This window comes from Pan paniscus, chromosome 1 (assembly GCF_029289425.2).
Source record: "Pan paniscus chromosome 1, NHGRI_mPanPan1-v2.0_pri, whole genome shotgun sequence".
NCBI lineage: Eukaryota > Metazoa > Chordata > Mammalia > Primates > Hominidae > Pan > Pan paniscus.
In genome coordinates, this window is record NC_073249.2 from 104,249,303 (window position 1) to 104,261,570 (window position 12,268).

General features: G+C 43.4%; 1 protein-coding gene across 5 annotated transcripts in view; it reads left to right on the forward strand.

The window, feature by feature from the left end:
- The first annotated feature begins 984 nt into the window (after window positions 1-984).
- The window catches only part of LOC129394502 (Krueppel-like factor 5), a 73,201-nt gene continuing 61,917 nt past the window's right edge, over window positions 985-12,268 (forward strand). For 2 of the 5 annotated variants that reach the window (XM_063606058.1, XM_063606042.1), the window contains exons 1-2: window positions 991-2,233; window positions 11,467-11,660. The gene's annotated coding sequence lies outside the window, so the exon portion shown is untranslated. Of the gene's footprint in view, window positions 2,234-11,466; window positions 11,661-12,268 lie in introns of all 5 variants that reach the window. The other 3 variants (XR_010112636.1, XR_010112635.1, XM_055102171.2) reach the window with 3 other exon arrangements.

Consider the following 12,268-nt stretch of genomic DNA (forward strand, 5'->3'; position numbering starts at 1 on the left):
GATGGCATTCCCCATGAGGAATGATTTTTTTCTAATCACAATCTACCTGCTACTTGGGCTGTGGCTCATCAGTATGGAAATGCTTCACCCCAGTGAGAGCACATATAAATTAGCACCAGAAAGTATCTGTGACCCTGAGATGGAGACAGCTGGATAAAGTCTAACTGCCATGTCTCAAAGGGTCCTAAAGTTAAAATGTCCCTGTGACCCATGAAGGGGTTTTCCAGGATTATGTTTGGGACAGAACAGATAGTACTACAAGAATAAACCTCTTGTGCAATCATAGGCGATGGTTTTCAATAGCACTGCTTTCCCCATGCTATCATTTAGTCTGAATTCCAATGAGTCAGCTTATGAACTACTTTAAAAAGGGTAATTGAAGCCTAAGGGGTAGATCAGTGTATCATTGGGCCCATACCATACGCCTGTTTCTGAAGAAAAACTTGTTCCCTTTATCTTGCCAGAGATCTATCTTCTGCTTGGGAGATCCCACGTGTGCTTCTTCTAATAACGTTTTCAATGGGTCATAAGTCAGCAAGGTCATTTAGAGAAGTTCTGTGTCTCTTGTCACCTTCAGAGCTGCATTCTTAGCTGCAGCATCAGCAAAATGGTTGTCCTTGCTCTCCAGAGTACCTAATTTTGAATGACAAGGAATTTTGATGATGGCCAAAGATTTGGGTTTTCAAATTGCTCCTAAGAGTTCAGAGACTTATTGGTCATTTTTGATGGGTTGACCTGGTGAAATAAGAAACCTAGGTTGCTTCTAAAGCATTCCAAAATCATCACCTTCTCCAAATGCATCTCCGTGGTCAGTGTAAATATTAGGCTGACGCGGGAGGATTGACTGAGCCCAGGAGTTCAAGACCAGCCTGGAAACCACAGTGAGACCTCCTCTCTATAAAAAGTTGAAGAATTAGCCAGGCGTGGTGACATGCACCTGTGGCCTCATCTACTCGGAGGCTGAGGTGGGAGGATTGCTAGAGCCCAGAAGTTTGAGGCTGTGGTGGGCCATGATGGAGCCACTGCACTCCAGCGTGGGTGACAGAGTGAGAACCTGTTTCAATAAATAAATAAATAAATTATTTTCAACCATTTAAAATATCAATGACAGATTTATTTGGCCTTTTAAGTGCATTGCTAAATTCTCCTCCAATCTACTTCTAAATCTAAAGCAGAGCCTGCTTTAGAAAGAGAAGAGGAAAATGTATTTCAATTTAGAAAAGGGAAGTCTTTTACAATATTCTTAATTCACATTATGGTGAAGCAGTATACACAATAGTAGGCTCCCCTCTTCCTGTGGGTTTTACCTTGAAAGGGGCCGTCAGAACAGAAGTTTCAGGGAAGGGGCCAGAGCCCTGGGGACTTTCCTCAGGTGATGGTGATGGAAGAAGAGGCAAGGCAGGACAGGAGGGCTCAGGTAAGGGAGACTATGCAGGTGCAGGGGCAGGAGGAAAAGGAGCAGTTGGAGGCGAAAGAGACAAAGCCTCCTCAATATTTCTCAATTCAGAAAAAGCATCAGATATCCCCAGTTTAAATCCTCGATGGAGGCAATTTTCTCAGTAGTTCTTTTAGAAATTTCTAGGTATCATTGGAAGTAAGTCTCCCATTTAATTTGCCTGATTCTAAAACCAAATTTTTCCAATTGTGTGCCCTAATAAATTATTTTAGTCATTTCAAAAGTTCCCCATTTTCTCCATTCTACTTATGAGTTTTTCTGGTTAGGTGGGTCAGGTTTCTTGGATATTTACAAGAGGATGCTTCATAACTGTTATACAGAAACCCAGCTGGTGGTTCTAAACGCGGTTGTTTCTTCAAAGTATGCTCAGATTTTGAAGCTTGATTTCCCATAATTCAGGAGCTTTGCAAAGATGACCAAAATCTGGGATGTGTTTTGGGTCACAGTGTCCTGCTTATGTAGTCACTCTTACAGATATCACCGGAGTTGTGTATCACTGTCTCAGTGGCTCCCACTGTTTCTAACCACCAGGTGGCCACAGAGTGCATCTGCTCTGGGGGACCCATCGCTCATATACCCTCCCAGAAGAGCAGGAAAGGGGATTCGTAAATACGTTCTTCTGATGGGGAATGCTCTATGAGGCCGCCTTCACATGGTGAGTAGTGACCGTGACACCTCTGCAGCGTCCCTGGTCACTTGTAGCCCCTGAAAGGGTCAGCGGGAGCAGATCACTTCTTTTCTTCAGGGCTGGAGAAAGTACCTCCGTGCATTTTCCAGGTAAGAACTAACAGGGGCCGGGCACATTGGCTTATGCCTGTAATCTCAACCCTTTGGGAGGCCGAGGTGGGCAGATCACCTGAGGTCAGGAGTTTGAGACCAGCCTGAACAACATGGAGAAACCCTGTATCTACTAAAAACACAAAATTAGTTGGGCGTGGTGGCACGTTTGTAAAACCAGCTACTTGGGAGGCTGAGGCAGGAGAATCACTTGAACCTAGGAGGCGGAGGTTGTGGTGAGCCGAGATCCCGCCATTGCACTCCACCCTGGGCAACAAGAGCAAAACTCCGTCTCAAGGAAAAAAAAAAAAAAGAACAAGAATTAGTCACAAGTGAAAACCTAAGTTCAAACTTTCATAAAAGCATGCTACAGAAAACAAAACCACCGGTGCCTACCTGCCAATATCTTGACCCAGACCTTCCTGATGAGGGACAGAGGCAGAAAAGGCAGAAGCTTTCCACACAGTCCTTTGCCTGACTGTGACCCAAACTTTCTGTCCTGAGGCAGAGGTGGAAAGGGCAGCTTTTTCCCCCTGAAACTCAAGTCTCTTAACCCGAGGGTAAAGACAGAAAATCTCCATTGTAGAAAGGGAAGGCTGGAAAGGACAACTCAAGCAAACTCCAGGCCTTCAACCAAAGAGTGGGAAAGTCCAGATTTCAGGAGGATTCACCACTTACCGCCCATCTGTTTCTCTGAGTCAGAACGTGAGGATTTCAAAGCTGGCCAGGCACCTAGTCCAGGAGGAATGTGGTCTGAGAGACAAAAATAGATGTCACCTTGTAGACTAAGACAGACTCTAAGGTTAAGAAAACAAAAGTTATCTACGGGTCAAGGATTCAGGGCTGGACTGGCATAGCAACTTCCTAAATTTCTGTGTCTACAAGAAAAACCACACTCTTGCTAAACTCCTTAACAATAGGAGCTAGCAGGCAAATTGTCAAAATCTTCCCAGCAATTCTCAACTGGATTTACAACCCAGATCACCAGACCTCTGATGGGACAGAGGAGTGCCCTTCCATTCTTTCCTGATAAGCAACTGCAGACCTCAAGCCAGTTTCAGCCATGTTACAGGGACTGCACACAAACCGACTTCATGTCCTATAGTTCACCTTTTGACATAAAGAGCCAATTTCCATCTAATTTTAATGCTAAAATCTCTTCCCAATGTGAAGATGGGGTGCACGTTACATATATGTTTACCCGTTGCACATGAGCTCAACACCCCTCAGAAATGGCGTTTCTCCAAACCTGCTGAATATGTATAACTCCATTGTGTGATACACACCGTGTGAGGCACAAAAACCAACCTGCCCTCTCTCTCTCTCTCTCTCTGAAGAGAAAGCACCTCTTAAAAGACACACACTGGAGACTGTCTCTTCCTGGACTGCAAACTGATCTCACCAATCAAATTCTTACTACTATGTAGCCACCCTGGAGGCCTTTGAGAGGACAGTCAGATGGTCAGAGCTGAGTCGCTCTGCATTCTGCTCCCTGGGCCAAAAACGTCGACCTAGAAGGAAGGGGCTTAAGCACAAACATGATTTAAAAAGTTTGTTTGAGCCAATGTGAGGACACTTGCCTGGAAGACTCAGATCCAAGCAATCTTGGATGTGGGCTCCATTTGCCCTTTGTTACAAGCAGGTTTCTAAAGACCAAAAAGGGAGACGGGGAGTTGGCTGGTACAAAATTGCCGTCAGGAGCTCCCTGAAGTTTACAGAAATAACATTGATTAATGATTAGCTATACATTGTTCAGCTACAGGAAGTGAGAGATGGTGTCCAGTGCAGCATGTTTAGATTGCTTTATAGCCACTTGTGGTGATAGCAAGCTGTTTCAATAGATGAATACACGGCTTCAAAACAGGGACATAAGACGTTGTTGCTGTCTCATTTTAATGCCTAACTCTGGGCTTGTTAATTTGAAAGCACTCACTTTCCTCACATAAAATTTCTTTTCTTTCCTCAGACATTTGAATTCTTTATAGTTTAGGAATATTTTGAATAAATATGTATTTGTTTTACATGTCTTTGGTAAACCATATTCACGTTTCTCTAGAAATAGAAATTCCAATAGAAATATAATGCCAGGCATATACGTACTTTTAAATGTATTAATAGACATGTTTTAAAAAGTAAAAAGAAAGAGGTGAAATTATTTTTTATAATATATATTCAACTAAATATATTTAAGGTATTATCATTACCCCATGTGACACTAGCAAGATTTCAAGTGTTCAATAGCTACCCGTGGTTTGTGGCTATCATATTGGAAAGCACAAGTCTATGGGGTAGAAAAGTTGAATTTCTGGGTCACAGCATATATGTATGTGTGTTTTACCACTAGAATATACAGGCAAACAATTTTCCAAAGTTTTTGAACTTATTTATACTCTTGCCAGAAATGAATAGAAGATTATAATGCTTCCGTTGTGCCAAAATCTGGGAATGACTTTTTTTTTTAAGTCAAATTTACTGAGGTATAATTAAAACTCACCAGCGTTACATGTTGTACATGGTTCTCAGTGATATACTCTCTTTGCAAAGCTGGCTTTTGGTGGTAGCTTCGATTTAAAAGCTAATGCCACGTAAAAAAATTCAATATGTAGGGCCAGGCGAGGTGGCTCATGCCTGTAATTCTAGCACTTTGGAAGGATGAGGACGGATCACTTGAGGTCAGGGGTTTGAGATCAGCCTGGCCAAAATGGTGAAACCCCATTTCTACTAAAAATACAAAAATTAGCCAGGTGTGGTGGGGGGAACCCATAGTCTCAGCTACTTGGGAGACTGAGGCAGGAGGATCATCTGAGCTCTGGAGGCTGAAGTTTCAGTGAGCTAGCATTGCACCACTGCAGTCCAGCCTTGGTGACAGAGTGAGACTCTGTCTCAAAAACAGAAAAAAAAGTATATATATATATATAGATATAGATATACACACACACACATATATATACACACATACATATGTTGTGAACTCAACAAGCAACACTATTCTCCAAGTAAAGTAATATAGAGAGAGAATCTTAAGGCAATCAAAATTATTTATTATTATTTATTAACTAATTTTAAGGCAATCGAAATTAATTATTATTTATTAACTCTATTATTATTATCAAAATTATTAACTCCATTATTAACTCCATATAATCATTAATATTGGTCATGGATTTTAAAATTAACTATATATCTTGAAATTACACATTGAGCTGACATTTAATAGAGGATGATGGCATCATGTATTAGATGACATCTAAATATATTTACGAAGAAATTGTAAGTGGAATAATTCAGTCTCCTAGTTTCTAGAATTATCTCCTTTTAAAGATATTACCTACTGAATTAGTAAGTAACTGAGTCCAAATCTCACCCTACTTGCTGCATGACAGCCAAGAAGTCAGGAGACACAAGGTGTTGGGGCAGGGAAGGTGACTTTATTTAAGAGGGCTAGTAAACCAAGAAGATGGTGAACTAATGTCCTAAAGAAACATCTCAAGTTAATAAAAATTTCTGGCTTCTTGTATGTTAGGGAAAGGGGTAAGAAGCAGGGGATTGAGGTCAAGAGGTGGCTGACACTCCCAGACATCTGGGCAGCAGTGAGGGCCCAAGGGGGCTTTGAAACTTCTTTCTCTTTGGTAAGGTCACCTGAATAGAACACGGTTACTTGTGTGCATACATCCCTTAGCTCCTCAGGGGTTAGTTTTGGGAAGGGACTATTACATCCTTGCATTCTTGTTATTATTATTATTATTACTATTGAGCCTGAGTTTCGTTTTTGTTGCCCAGGCTAGAGTGCAATGATGCGATTTCGGCTCACTACAACCTCTGCCTCCCAGGTTCAAGCGACTCTCCTGCCTCAGCCTCCCAAGTAGCTGGGATTACAGGCATGTGCCACCAGACCCAGCTAATTTTGTATTTTTAGTAGAGATGGGGTTTCGCTATGTTGGCCAGGCTGGTTTGGAATCCCTGACCTCAGGTGATGCACCTACCTTGGCATCGCAGAGTGCTGGGATTACAGGCATGAGCCACTGTGCCTGGCCTAATTAGCTAATTTTTTAAAATTTGTAGGGACAGGAGTCTCACTATGTTGCTCAGGCTGGTATGGAACCCCTGGCCTCAATCGATCTTCCCTCCTCAGCTGCCTAAAGTGCTAGATTACAGCTGTGAGCTGCCACACCCTGCTTAATTTTCTTATTTTAATTTTATATATGTGATTATTACTGTACTTCAGATAATCAGGCAGTAATTTCTTTAAAGTTTTAGAGACTTAATTTATCTATTCACTCCACTGAAAGAGTATGCCAATTGGTTTCATAAGAAAATATATTTATACATTAGAAAAATTCCTTCCACCAAACCAGGGGGCATTCGAAAGCAAATAATTGGGTTATGTAACATCATTTAAGGTGAAAACAGAGGCAATTGTGTCTATTAACAATGCTTATGAGTGAGGGAAGCAAACTGAAAAATTAACATCATTAGATCCTTGGAAAACCCTCACTGCTGAAAATCTGAGTAATTCTTTGATCCCCTTTTGAGTCTGGCAGGACATTCTCCTTCCAGGCATATAAAAGTGAATGAATAATTTCTTTTCATCCATTTTCATTAAGGGCTGAACTTCCTTACTGTTCTAGAGATTGTTAAATTTGATTTGTGTAGTTGTGAGAAGTGCTCAAATTGCTGATTCCATTGCTTACTTGTGATCATATCACTCTTTTTTTCTCCTTTCTGTAGTGTGATTTAAACTTCATCCTTAAAGGGCATATATTTGAATTTTTCAGCTAGTTAGAAACCTGAATATATGAATCAAAGAAAACTGTTCCTTACATGCTGCAGATTCAGTTTTCCTCCTGTGCTAAGATCTCTTTTAGGTCTATTAATTTGTTACGGCCAAGAGCTCCTACGGAATGAAATTTGGTTGGGGGTGAGGGGCATTGAGTAGTAAGATCATCTTTATAATAGAGATGCCACTCTTGCAGATATTGACAGCTACTGGGCCCATAAAATTTTTACCAAACATTGGAAAGATGAGATATGAGCAACTTCCCATTTGCTGCAGTCTCAAATATAAGGAACTATAATTATCCTCAGGACAATGAATAAACAATCAAAAAAGACTCACAGACTAGATTAGCTGTCAGGTATCACCAAATGGATGGATTCTTGCCAAACACCACCCAACAGAGAGTGTCCTGAGAAATTCACTCCATAATATTTACCAGAAATCTACACTGATGCCACTGATGGCAGAAAACAATGATGCAAACATGAGAGAGAGAGAGAGAGAGAGAAGGAAAGGACTTGTCCAATGACCATACTTAGTATTTTAAAGCAAAATTGCTCAGTTTCTGCTCATGAAAACAGAAGAACTGCGGGAACAAGAGCCAATAGCTCTAAGGATCCAGGTCTGCACCAGGAGCCTGTTAGGTGCAGGATTCTATTGGCTCCAATGATGGGTCTCAGATGGACTAATTTTTATAGACATAGCCTCTGAAAGAAATCTATCAAGGAATCATATAGAGACACTTATTTGCATGCTCATTCTCCATTAATATAGAAGGGAGAACTGGCATTAGATTGTTTTCAGCAAATAAAAGTAAAATCAAGATTTACAAAGAAAAGAGGAAAGGGGAGGAGAAAAAAAATATCTGGGACCATTGTGATTTTGCTTTCTTTGGATAAGCGACTTGGCAGAAAGCTATCAAAGAAGTCACTGTGATCTGTCTTCTCTGGACCCATGTGACTTGGTCACCACAGGAAACAATGACAAGCCAGGCACAGTGACTCACGACTGTAATACCAGCACTTTAGGAGGCTAAGGCAGGTGCATTGCTTGAGCTCAGCTGGAGAGCAGCCTGGTCAATGTGATGAAACTCCATCTCTACAAAAAAATACAAAAATTAGCCAGGCATGACAGTGTATGCTGCTAGTCCCAGCTACTCAGGAGGCTGAGGTGGGAGGATCACCTGAGCCCAGGGAGGTTGAGGCTGCAGTGAGCCGTCATCATGCCACTACACTCCAGCCTGGGTGACAGAGTGAGGCCCTGTCCCAAAATAAATAAATTTTAAAAAGAAACAGGGCTGACCATGGTGGCTCATGCCGGTAATCTCAGCACAAAACTTTGGGAGGCTGAGGTAGGAGGATCACTTGAGCTCAGGAGTTGGAGACCAGCCTGGGCAAGATAGTGAAATCACATCTCTACAGAATTATTATCATTTTTTAATAGCCACCTATGATGGTGCATACCCATAGTTGCAGCTACTTGGAAGGCTGAGGCAGGAGGATCACTTGAGCCCAGGATTTTGAGGCTACAGTGAACTATGATCATGCCACTGCACTGCAGCCTGGACAACAGAGGAAGACCTTGTCACGAAAAATAAAATAAAATAAAATAAACATAAAATGCCTTAGAAGTTTAGCTGTCCATCCTATGCAACAGAATATCTGTGTGTAATGTCCACCATGTCCTTCTGTTGTATTGTCCCCTTAGTTAAGCCGGGAGGGAACCTGTCCCCTTATTAGAATATCATGGTCACATGGCAAACACGGTGGCTCATGCCTGAAATCCCAGCACTTTGGGAGGCCGAGGCAGATGGATCTCCTGAGCCCAGGGGTTGGAGACCAACCTCGGCGACATAGCAAGACCCTCTCTCTTAAAAAAAAAAAAAATGGTGAATGTGGTGGTGCATGCCTATAGATCCAGCTACTCTGGAGGCTGAGGTGGGAGGATCACTAGAGCCCAGGGGGTGGAGGCTGTAGTGAGCTGAGATCAAGCCACTGCACTCCATCCTGGATGACAGAGTGAGACCTAGTCTAAAATAAAGTGGGGGTGGGGGGTGGGTAGGGTGGCAGACAGTTTGTTGTGCCAGCAAGTAAATGAAGAAAGGGGCAGTATGAGAGTTGAGAAATAAATTGGAATATGATTTGGTATCGCTCGTGCAGAGGATAAATGTGCTAAATGTGCTGAAGTTAGAGGCATTATGTAAGGTCCATTGCAGTGGCTCATGCCTGTAAATCTTGGCACTTTGGGAGGCCTCGGAGCTGCTTGAGCCCAGGAGTTTGGAGACCAGCCTGCGCAACATGTTGAAACCCCTTCTCTACAGAACATACAAAATTTAGCAGGGCACCATGGCCCGCGCCTCTAATCCCAGCTACTGGGAAGGCTGAGAGATGGGAGGATCACTTGAGCCTGGGAAGACGAGGCTGCCATGAGACATGGTTGGGCCACTGTGCTCCAGCCTGAGAGACAGAATGAGACCCTGTCATAAAAACTAAAAATAAAAATTAAAAAGCCTGTAATGTAGCAGTGGCACATCTAGTTCTCTACACTATAGAAATATCAGTGGTCAAAGATATATGTACAAGAATGATGGTTTCAAGATTCTTTGTAGTACTAAAATCATGAAGCCAATCTCTTCACATTTTGAAAAGGGTTAAGTAAATCATGTACAAACTGAGGGGGGAAATGCTGTTTTCAAAAATGATGGAGAGGATTATTATGATGATCAATGATTCCACTGGTCACATTATTGATTGAGCAATCACTAAATCCAGGCCCATCCTGGGGACAGGACACCTCTCTAGGCCTCCTATTAAAAATGAAAAAAATGGAAGCTGGTCTATAATCCATCCAAGCCTATAAGGGGCAGGCATGAGGATTTTATCGCACCAGAAGTGACTTGTTTGGTCTCTGATTCTTGCACTCAGGCACAAGACAACCTGACATTTCAGGAGATGCTCTGTCAGAATTGGATCTCTGAGTGGGGTGGCTCTTGATAGGGATCGCTGTTAACTGTGACTAGAATCCTGAGAAGAGAAAAACCTTCCTGAAATGGGCATATCCCTGGCTGGCCTGGAACCAACCTTTCGGACTTAGGACTATGGGAAGAATAGGGGGAGATTCTCTAGTGATGATAATACATGAATGCTTTAAAAGCTAGAACAGGCGTCCCTGGGTGGTCTTGAACTACTCACCGTTCGGTTAATAGCCGAACGCGCTGACCTGACCGATTGCGCCACAGAGACAGGTACTAGTGATTCCACTGGGCGCTATAGGCAGGGCGCACTCACCGAACTCCCCCATCCCTTCCAGCCTCAGGGCCCGCCTGGCAGGACTACTGAGCAAGGCCTTGGAAAATCGGAGCGATTAGAGCGGTGAGTCGCGCTGGTCACACTGCACACCTGCGGGTTGGGAGATTCTGGAGCCAGAAGGAGAGCCGAATGGCCTTCGCCCACCCTGCCCCTCGTCCGCTTCAGAAATCCCCGGAAACGCCCCGGTCCGCGATCCGGGCCCGAGCAGCCAGGGGGCCCAAGGGAAGCTGAACGCCGGGTGAGCTACCCGGATGGCTCTTCCGGTTCTTTGTGCGGCCTTCACCCAGTGAGGGAGCCTGTGCCCCCCTGCCCAGTCGCTTTCGGGGCGCTGAGGAGCTTCCGCTGCCATCTTCGGATGCCGTGTCCCGCACGGAGGGTCCACCAGGGCAGGGATAGTGGTGAGGGTCGCTCGTGGATCCCCTCGCGGGGAGCAGGGTCTGGCACACACCAGGGCGCAGGATTAGGACTTGTTGAATGAATCCATCGTGGCCTTTATCTTTTAGTCCTCTGAAGAGCGTTGAGAATGGAAATCATAAGATATTTTTTCCATTAGGAAGTTCTTTTTACAAGGCGTTTATTCAGGTTGACTTCTCGGCACCCCGCGGGGCGGGCAACGGGCAGGGCCTCCAGTGCACCTTCTGCGCAGTGGAGCCGAGGGGGCTCAGCTGGGCGGTGGTCGGGTCGTGAGGCTGGAGGGCGGGAGCGGGGGGAGGGAAAAGCAAAAGCGGGGAAAGAAGCCGGGGAGCGGTGGACCAGACATTCAGACCTCCTGAAAGGCTCATGCGGAGGCAGAGGCGGGATCTTCCGGAGGTGAGAATTGTTTTGTTATTGTAGCAGAATGGGGAGGAATTGAGGGGAAAATGGAGATAGAACCTGAAAGAGCCCCAAACGCGAGAACGTGTAGCTCCCCAAGAGTAAGATCTCACAGAAGAACTAGACCGAAAACTAGGCGTCTGGGAAGCCTGAAATCCTTGGAGGAGTGGCATCATCATGACCCTCTGTGTTCTCACTTATAAGTGGGAGCTGAATGATGAGAATACATGGACAGATAGAGTGGGGGTGGGGACAACACACACTTGAGCCTGCCAGAGGGTAGGGCTGGGAGGGTACCCTCAGTTTCTTTTCTTCTGCTTTTCCTCCTAATTCAGTGTGGAAGATGATCAAAGTATGACATTTCTTCTACCCCAGAGGTTGGCATTTCTGCAGGCACAAATGAGCTTGGTTTTCAAGCACCGCTCTTTGAACCCAAGGAATTCCTTTAATGATCACGCCGGACTATATAGACTTTGGAATCAGACTCTTTGAATTCCAGCTCTGCCATTTACCAACTTTGACACTTTGGGTAAGTCCTTTTAACCTCTTTAAGCCTCAGTTTCCTTTTCTGTAAACAGGAATAATGATAACTAACAATAATAATAATAGTCCTTTCTCATCGATTAAAAATAAACTGAGCTGCAACTGCTATTTGTATGCTCTCAACATATGTGTGTGCGAGTATATATTTATTTTATATAGGTACCGATATACTATATACAGTATGATGTAAATAATAAAATGCAAAAAAGTAAACTAAATAATAAGGTTACAAAATAAACAAAAACAAATAATTTAATATTTTCTTTTTATCCTGCACAAATACTGGGAGCATTACTTCCACTTTCAAGAACCTTAATGCATGTAGTGTGTTTAGCAGGCTGCATAGCACAAAGTAGTACTCAGGATGTGTTAGGTTATTACTTATGTTCATGCCTAAGGAAAAGTTTAATTGGCAAAACTTCAGTCATTCTTGCAATGGAGAACATTCTGTTTCCTTTGGCTTCTTTTTTGACGTGACTTTGCTCTTATATAAGCAGCAGAGAATGGCTGAGTTGTAAGTTAAACTCTTCCAACATGGAAGAAACTTATTGCACAGTTCTGGTCAGCATTTTTTTTCTGCTCAGGTGTGCTCTA